A 9,779-nucleotide genomic window follows, 5' to 3' on the forward strand; every position below is an offset into this window, starting at 1 on the left:
TTCTCTGCTCTTTTTGTCCATGGGCATAGCAGACCCTGGGTTGATTTCCCTTTGCAGGATCTCTCACAGGTATTGCTGCTGCTGCGTCTGTAGCTCCACCTGCACTTCCTTCTGCGTCTGTTGGTTTTCTAGGAGCTGCTGGAGAAACCCCTAGATCTGCTTAGCCAGTCCCTGGAACTGAAGTGGGAAATCCAGCGACCAGCTTGGTCCCTTGATACACCTGCTTGGGGGAGGGATAGCTCAGTGGTTTGAGCATTGGCCTGCTAAACCCGGGGTTGTGAGCTCAATCCTTGAGGGGGCCATTTAGGGATCGCGGCAAAAAACTGTCTGGGGATTGGTCCTGCTTTGAGCAGGGGGTTGGACTAGATGACCTCTGAAGGTCCCTTCCAACCCTGATATTCTATGATTCCTTCAGCAACCAAGACTTCCCTCACGGATCACAGGGGGAACTCAATCCTGCCAACTATGCCAATCATAAATGAATCTACTCATCGTTAGGTGCCCCCCGGCGGCCAGGCATGGCATCACAGCCCTCTCGCGGGGCTAGCGTCCCCCATCCATAGTCGCTCCAGCACCACGGCAGTTTCTCTGCCTGGTAACTCCGGCCAGGTCACCACCTTTAGTCCACCCCTCTGGGGCCCAGCTTGCCTCACACTAAAAGTCCAAAGAGGTCTTTCCACAGACAGAAGTCCTTCTGCCATCGCTGGGGCACTTGCTCAGCCTGTAGCCCCCTTGCTGGGCTTGGGAACCCTCTCCAGGTGCGTGTACGCCGCCTCCTCTGGGGCCGGTAGGGGAACCCAGTCCCACCCTGACATTGATAGCAGCTCAGGGCCCTGGACCCAACAGCTAGGTCTGCACCTTTCTCTTTGCTGCACTTTTCCAACCTCTCTTCTCAAGTTCCCCTCCAGGCTTTCCTTGCTGCTCTGAACTTCCTACCTCATTCTCAATCCTGTTGCTACCCCAGCTGGGCTGTATCACCACTGAAGTCTGGCTCTTTACGGGGGCGGATATGGTGCCTCTCAGTTCGGGCTCATTCTGTAATCAGCTTGGCTAAGCCCCAGGCTGTGCAGCCCAGGGGAAAGCACCCTGTTACAGGCCTGGTCTGCCCACTCCTCCTGTTACTGGGCTGGGGTCCTTGCTCCCCATTTCACACCTGGAGTCCAGAGGGGCTGAGTACGCACAGGCTCCTCTGCCTGGAACTGGAGTTTGCTCGTTCTGGTGACTCTGACATTCAGGCCCTTCATCATCAGAGGCTGACAGGTGTGGTGAGGGAGCTGGAGAAACCCCACTGCTGAGCGGAAGGGGGTCAAAGAGTTGGGATTCTGGGAGCTGATGGCTTCGTTTGCCCTGCTGCGGGAAGTGGGGCTGGAGACCGGAGATGCCATGTGAACGAGACTACCTGATGCTCTCTTTATGCCCGAGGGGCCGGAGCCTCCTACTGGAAACGCTCTCAGGAGTCCAGGTTCGGGACGTCTCTGGGGAGCCTCTTCTTAGGAACAAAACCAGGGTGGCACGATGATGGAGGCGTCTCTCTCCCAGAGTTGGGAGCCAGGGACAGGGGAAGCTCTCAGCCAGGCTGTGCATCGAGGATCCCATTTCTCCCCCAAGAGACCCACACGCCCCAAGGAGTAAATGGCTCCTACCTCCATGAGAGAGCAGGGTCTCCCATCTAAGCCTCTCTGACCCCCAGCATTGCTTGCTTGGATGGGACGAGGTGACCTGTCCCCACTGCTCCCTGACGGGGCTAAGCTGCAGGCTGTGCCCGTCTGGGAGGCTGTGCCAGATCCCAGGGCCTGGAAGACAGCTGGGAATGAGGCTCCGATTCATTTCACACCCAGAGACCCCATAGAAGGGCCAAGGGGAGAATAAAGGACAGGAGATGAAGCTAGCCCTGAGCCTCTGTCCCACCCCCACCTCCTCAAAAGTGGAGCTTTCCGAGCTTCAGTAGGGCTAGGGGTGGGGCCCTGACAAAACGGCCTTTCTGCACCATATGGGGCAGGCAGAGCTCTGCCTGGGCGCAGGGGGAATGGGATGGGGGTAGATCAAGGAAAGGGGGGAGGGGAATGGGTGTGAGGGAAAGAGCTCCTGTCCCAGATGAAGGAATTTGGGGGCAGAGGAAAGGACCCTGCTCCACAGAGAGGGGAGAGGGTTTCTGTGAGTGCCAGGGGGCTCCATTTCCCCTTCCACTAGCTCCCCATTTACAGAGAGCCAGAGCAGTACCTGCAGCAGGGAGCGGGAGTTGCTGGTGGCCTCAGAGGCACAGGCCCTGCAGCGCCTCGGGCACCTCGCGCAAGTGCGGCATGATACGGAGCTGGCGCATCACATTGGCCGTGACGTCCTCCTGCTGCAAGGGAACGAGAACCTGTCTGAGACTCAGACGCCTCCGAGGAATCAGGGGGATTAACGGCCCCTGGAACCAGCAGCATTTCCACCCAGCCCCTGCCCACCTCTGAGGGATGAATTCCCCCTCTTGACCCCCAGGATGGAGTCTTGTTGTCCTTCCTAGTGACCTCCAGTGGCAACCCCCCTCCTTGTACGGGGAGCTCCTGCCACGTCCCCCTCAGTGCCCCTGACAGCTGTTCCACCTCCAATCCACAGCTCAAGTTCTCAGACCCCTCTCCTCCAGCCCCACCCAGGTTGGGTAGGGAGGGGACTGTAGTGGGGGGGGGGGGCAGGAGGGATTCTGGCAGCAGTGAAGTGGGATGTGGGGAGGTTGAGACCTTTCCCCAAGTCACCCCAGCCACTAATGCGGAAGCCGCAGGATGGCAGCCCTGGTGAATGGGACGGATCGGCAGCCCCTGCTGACTGAATCCTCCTGTTCTCTCCAGCAGGGCCGGCTTTAGGAAGGGCGGGGCCCAATTCCAACATTTTTGGCGGGGCCCCAGCAGGGATGACTAACAAAAAAAATAATGTGAAAAAAAGCCTTTCATTTCTTCCATGTATTATTTACTTTCTATAACTATATAAATAATAAAATTATATATTATGTACATTGCATCATATATGCTGTTGATCGGTTATTAATGAGCTCCGTTTCACGTGTGTGGGTCCCCGTGTTAGGCCCAAAAACCGAAAAACATGTTTATCTCGGCTTCTGCTTGTTATCCCAGTAAACATGCTTATCTCAGTTCTCACTGTCGTTTCCCATGCATGAAGCTGCACGTATACAGGATGTATAGAAGATATATGGAAAAGGGGAGGGGGTTGGACGGACCCTGGGAAAGGAATGTGAAGGACGGGAAGCTAAACAAATGTATCCTGATTACTACTAGAACTGAATTTAAACAATGCATAGGTTAGCAGAATTTAGACATGCTAAGTTGTTTGTCTCTCTGTATAAAAGAAGCCCAGTTGTGCTTGTAAGGTGTGTTCCTCCCTCTGGCATGAGTCGAGGGGGACACCCGCTCAGCTGACTGATCAATAAAGAACTTGAAGCCGTCTTCTAGACTCCCGTGCCTCCTTGGGGTAATTGGGCAGCTCCAGGGGGGAAACGAGCCCATTTGGCTAACAAATGGCGACCACGAAGGGACTTCTCTCCCTGTAGAGGGCACTGACCGACGGCCGAGGGCGATTCCGAGGAGTGGCCACCTCGAGCTGTTGCTTTGCTCGGGCCTTGGATCGTCACAATCGGCCGGGGCGGCTGCGTCCTCTCTGAAGAGAACTCTGAAGGACATGGAAGCAAGACGGCTTCAGAAGGAGGGGAAGTCTGACTGCCGGACGCGGCCACTTCGGGCGGTAAGTGCGTTTACCTCCTGGGTTTGAGGAATAACGCCCCCGAGGTGTGGGTTGGACAGTGGAAATCCCCTAGGCAGCCTGTATACGGGAAGGTATGTTAACATTATTGTAGCTTTGTAAATGTCTTGTTGTTGTGTTTTTGGTTAAAGGGTAAGCAAATAACGGCCAATGAGTAACGTAACTAACTCCACAAGTCCATGAGCCGTTTTTAACAATTATTGGGACTTGGAGCAACCTCAGGGATTACTCTTGTTTCTGGGAGGGGTAATCTTGTTTCTCCTCTTAATGGTGTGTTGGAAACCGAGATTGTAACTGATTAAAGGATCTGTGTGAAAGATGAATGAGTGCCGCTGACAGGTCTGAGGCTTAAGCTGACTTCAGCCGCCCCAAGACTCCTGCGAGGGGAAACCCGGTGACCAGGATATCTTGATTGCAAGGGGGGTCAGCCGAACCTCATGACCCAGCGGATATCTGAGTTAGAACTAGATCTATACCTCTTCCCCCTCTTGATACCTCTGTCTCAGAAAACTCTGGGTAAAGCATAATGGGGTCCGGACAAAGCACCTTCTCCTGGACACCCCTGGGATGTATGCTGGATAACTGGAAGGCGTTTAGACGCCAGGCTAATTATGGAATTGTATTATGTAAAGACAAGCTTGTAAAATTCTGTACTCTTGAATGGATGACATTCGGGGTGGAATGGCCCAAGGGAGGGACGCTCAAACCAGGGGTTGTACAAGCAGTACATAGCATTGTGACCTGGGATGGGCATTGGGACCAATATCCCTATATAGATATTTGGCAGGACCTTGTGGCCAATCATCCCCCATGGTTGCAAAAATGTAGATCACAAACTATTAAAACCTTAATGGCCCGTGCCCCTGTTAGGAAACCCTGTTTCCCTGTTAAGAAATTTTGTCTGCGGGCTGTGATTCCCTCTGCCCTTGAGGGTAATCTCACTATGGTATATGTTCCCTTTACCACTAGTGATCTATATAATTGGAAGTAACAGAATCCCCCATTCTCGGAAGAAAGGGGCCCATGTTTTAGCCATGGCCCAAAGGAAAGGATATGAAGAAAGGGGGGACAAAGTTAAGGGACGGCCAGGGCCACCGGGGAAGGGGCGGGGCCCCTGCCTGGGTCGAAATCAGTGCGCTATCTGTAGGAAAGAGGGGCACTGGAAGAATGAATGCCCCCGGTGACACGCCATGGGAAAGGAACGTAAAGATAAAACCCCGTCCCTTCCTATCCTCTACAACAGTACAGGACGTTCAGGGGAGGAGTCTTCCCCATAGGGGGGTCGGGGAACCCAGCGGCCCCTCCTCACAGCACAAGCTGCCAGCCTGGATCCCACAGTAAAAATTAAAGTGGAGGGCCGCCCAATTGAAGCCCTTATTGATACTGGGGCCACTCTTAGTTTGCTCCCCCTTAATAAGGCTCCCCGAGATAGAGCTCGGGGACGTGCCATAGTCCAGGGGATAGAGGGACAAACTACAGCTTTGGAAAAAACTTTGCCTCTCCTAGTAAAAATAGGGGACCGTCAAATTTCCCATCAGTTTGTTTGCAGTCCCTCCTGCCCCATAGCGCTGCTCGGACGAGATATCCTCACTAAATTACAGGCGGAGATCTCATTCGATAACGGGACAATGGAAGTCAGAATCCCTAAGCAACAAGCCTCTAATTACCAGATGGCTCTCATAAATGCTAGAGATCACTCCCTGGAATGTAAGGGAAGTGATGGAAGCCAGTTGGGGTGTGTGTGTGTGTGTGTGTGTGTGTGTGTAAATCCCAAGGTCTGGGCAAAGGAAGGAGGCGTGGCCCGAGCCAGGAATGCTACACCAGTGCATATTTCCCTTAAGGAGGGAAGCAGCCCAGTCCGAATTCGACAATACCCCCTTAAGCTAACCACTCGGATCGGGTTAAAACCCCTGATTCAAAAGTTTTTGCAGTGCGGGTGGTTAAAGGAAGACACGTCCCCATACAATACTCCAATAATGGGGGTGCCTAAGCCTAATGGGCAGTATCGGTTGGTCCAGGACCTAAGACAAATTAACAAGTTAATAGCAGAGACTGTTTGCCTTTGAGTGGGAGGACCCAGATACCCACTACAAAGCTCAATAACTTTGGACCGTTGTCCCACAAGGACTTACCTGTGCACCCGAGATTTTTGGCAGCCAGTTAAAAAGGGACCTCACCCCATTCCTGGCTAAACACCCTTCATGTAACATAGTTCAGTGCTGCGATGATCTGCTCTTGAGTACTGAAACAGAGACAGTCTGCAAGGAGCAAACTGTAGAGCTCCTCAATCACCTTGGGGTACAGGGATATAAAGTATCAAAGGAAAAAGCTCAGTTGGTTGAGCAGCAGGTCACCTTCCTTGGATACCACCTCTGCCAAGGGAGTCGCAGTTTGGGTAAAAAAAAAAGAAAAAAAGAATCCAGGTTATACTTAACAGCCCTTAACCCCGGCACCCCCGAGAATTAAGGGCTTTTCTGGGATTGACTGGCTTCTGTCGACTCTGGATCCCTGACTATGGGGGAAAAGCCAGACCACTATATGAGTCTTTGACTAAAGAAGGTCTACTCCACTAGAAATGGACCAGGGAAATGGAAAAAGCATTTCGAGAGCTTAAAGAAGGCTTGGTTCAGCCTCCCGCTTTAGCCCTCACAGACTCCCGGAAACCATTCACCCTATACGTTCCTGAAAGAGGAGGGGTGGCAGCTGGAGTCCTGTGCCAAAGGTCAGGGCCAACCTGGCGACCCATTGGATACTATTCGAAGGTCTTGGACCCTGTCGCCAAGGGGTGGCCTGCCTGTTTATGGGCCGTTGCAGCAACCGCTCTCCTTGTACAGGAGGCTGAAAAGTTTACCCTGGGGGGGGGACACTGAGGTTGTGGTTCCCCACGGGATGCCTCAAATACTGGGGACAGGCGCTGGGGAAAAGCATCTAAATCCCAGTCGACATACCAGATATGAGGTAGGGCCCTTGCTAGCCCCTAACTTAACCTTTAGGACAGTTAGCTCCCTCAACCTAGCTACCCTATTGCCTGACCCTTGGGTTTCCTATGAGACCAGCCCCACTCATGACTGTATTGAAGTCTTGCAACAGGTGTCCCAGGCACTCGGTATACAATGGAAGTTGCATACACCCTGGAGGCCGCAAAGCACGGGACAGGTGGAAAGAATGAATAGAACTCTCAAGGATACCCTCACTAAACTAGGCACAGAGTCTAGTTTAAAGTGGCTTGATGCGTTACCACTCGCCCTTACCCGCATTCGAAGGGCCCCACGTAAGGGTCTTAAGCTTTCACCATTATCCCGGGGTTCCGGGAGGATGTAAACTGGGAAATGGGGAAGGACTCCTTATGGAAACAGGTCTCTGGGTTGCAATCTGTTTTGTTACAGCTGCATCGACGCGGTGCCCTTTCAGGCCCTTTCCTTGGACTAGCCCGTGTACCCATTCCAGATCGGTGATCAGGTCCTCGTCAAGAAGTGGAAGCGTGACCCCCTTACACCACGGTGGGACGGCCCGCACACTGTCTCGCTCATCAGCCAAGCTGCAGTCAAAGTTCTTGGGAGTGACAAATGGACACACTATACGCGGGTAAGGCGGTTTCTGAACCCTAACCCGGAGACTGAACTAGCGGAAGAGGACACCAGCCCTCTGCCCGCCCCGGCTCCGGACGCCCGGGGTGGCACAGGTGAAGACTCCACCTGGGAGTATCAGTACTTGGACGGACTAAAGGGACTGTTTAGAAAAAGATAATGAAATTATTGTTAATATCTTTGTTTATGTGCTTCCACCACTATTATGGTTGGGAAAATAGGTTTTTACAGCTGGGGGAGACAATAGCAAAATCCACTAACCTCAGTAACTGTTGGGTGTGCGGAGGCCCAGGGGAGTTAAATGAATGGCCTTGGGTAGCCCAGCCGGTACAGCCCAAATGGTGGCTCAGCAATTTGAGTATAATCCACGATGGAACGGGGGTTTGGACTGAGGATAGTAGCCCCTGGCGACTGTATTCTTCTGGAATGGGTATTCTCTGCCTTAATCGGACAAGGTGGGGAGTGTACTTGGGAGAAAGCAAGTGTGATTGGACTCTATCCCCAGGGTTTGATTGCTGGGACCCTTATTGTCATCTGTATGACTGCTCTAAATATCAGGGGCAATGGAACCAGACCCATGTGAGGCTCACCAATAATAGTTGGGTAAAATGCTCCAAACAATACTACCCTACGGCCGAAGGTTGCAGGGCGGTAGGACAGGATGGGTTCTTTGACGCCCTATTCACAAGTTGCCAGGTAGACAATACCACTAGCAAGGACCACATGGTACAGTGGTTTCAAATGGGCATGGCAGAATCAGAATGGAACTCGAGTATGGGGTTTTAAACAATTCTGGTCTAGCACCAATCAGCCAAAATGGGGCTGCGATTGAGTCTGGAAAGCAGGAGCTGGGGCGTGGAGATGTGATTATTGCAGTTCAGCTGATGGAATGGTGGGGGGACCTTTAGGGCCAGGTAATCCTTTATATTTTGACCATCTAAAGGACGATGAGAATGAGGAAACCTGGAATGGCCCCTTTGCTAATGGAACCTGGGCTCTAAAGGGCCATTATTGGATCTGCGGGTCCTATGCCTACTGAAGATTGCCTCCAAATTGGTCTGGGATATGTTATGTTGGATATATAAGACCCTTGTTCTTTCTATTACCCCAGATGCAGGGAAATAAATTGGGAATTAAGGTGTATGATGATTTAATTAAAAAAAGGCGGTTCATGGATTCCACCCTGACCGCCGGAAGCTCCCAAACATGGGGGGCTCAGGAGTGGCCCCCTGAGAAAATTATAAAACATTATGGTCCAGCTACATGGAATCCTAATGAGTGGATCTCAGGAGCAAGGGAGCCCATTTACAACTTGAATCGGATAATTAGGCTGCAAGCCATTTTAGAAATAATAACTAATCAGACGGCTGCAGCTCTTGATCTTTTGGCCGATCAGTCCACTCAGATGAGGAATGTGCTCAACCAGCACCATCTAGTTCTTGATTATTTGCTGGCAGAAGAAGGGGGAATCTGTGCAAAATTAAACTAATCTAATTGCTGTTTACAAATAGATGATAATGAAAAGGCGGTAAAACAGCTAACAAAAGAAATGAGGAAGCTAGCCCATGTCCCGGTCCAAACATGGGGTGGGTGGAATATGGACTGGTTCACGTCCTGGTTACCGCAACTGGAATGGCTCCGAGAAGGCCTTCTTCTCTTTGTACTTTTTATTACAACCCTATTAACCCTAGCTTGCTTTGCTCCCTGTGTAGTTGCATTAGTCCGACGAATGGCTAATCAAATTATACACCAACAAATGATGGCCCTATACCAGCCGGTGAAGGCTGAGGATTGGGGGCCATAAGGCTCTCAAAATGCTTTTTAGGGGGGAATCTTGTTAGGCCCAAAAACCGAAAAACATGTTTATCTCGGCTTCTGCTTGTTATCCCAGTAAACATGCTTATCTCAGTTCTCACTGTCGTTTCCCATGCATGAAGCTGCACGTATACAGGATGTATAGAAGATATATGGAAAAGGGGAGGGGGTTGGACGGACCCTGGGAAAGGAATGTGAAGGACGGGAAGCTAAACAAATGTATCCTGATTACTACTAGAACTGAATTTAAACAATGCATAGGTTAGCAGAATTTAGACACGCTAAGTTGTTTGTCTCTCTGTATAAAAGAAGCCCAGTTGTGCTTGTAAGGTGTGTTCCTCCCTCTGGCATGAGTCGAGGGGGACACCCGCTCAGCTGACTGATCAATAAAGAACTTGAAGCCGTCTTCTAGACTCCCGTGCCTCCTTGGGGTAATTGGGCAGCTCCAGGGGGGAAACGAGCCCATTTGGCTAACACCCGCCACTCCCTGGGGGTGTGCTAGGGTGACCAGGGGTTGCCTGGAGACAGGGCAGGGGGTGCGGCAGAGGCTGGCTGTGGGCAGGGGGTGCAGGGCTGGCTGCAGGCAGTGCAGGGGGGCGGGGCTGGTGCGGGCAGAACAGGGGG

General features: G+C 52.0%; 1 long non-coding RNA gene across 1 annotated transcript; it reads left to right on the plus strand.

The window, feature by feature from the left end:
- Window positions 1–2,730: 2,730 nt before the first annotated feature.
- LOC135977842 (uncharacterized) lies at window positions 2,731–9,561 on the plus strand. The gene is made up of 2 exons (XR_010595286.1): window positions 2,731–3,735; window positions 7,140–9,561. It is a non-coding gene; the product is annotated as an uncharacterized LOC135977842 (long non-coding RNA).
- The last annotated feature ends 218 nt before the right edge of the window (window positions 9,562–9,779 follow it).

This window comes from Chrysemys picta, unplaced genomic scaffold (assembly GCF_011386835.1).
Source record: "Chrysemys picta bellii isolate R12L10 unplaced genomic scaffold, ASM1138683v2 scaf41, whole genome shotgun sequence".
Taxonomy (NCBI): Eukaryota; Metazoa; Chordata; order Testudines; family Emydidae; genus Chrysemys; species Chrysemys picta.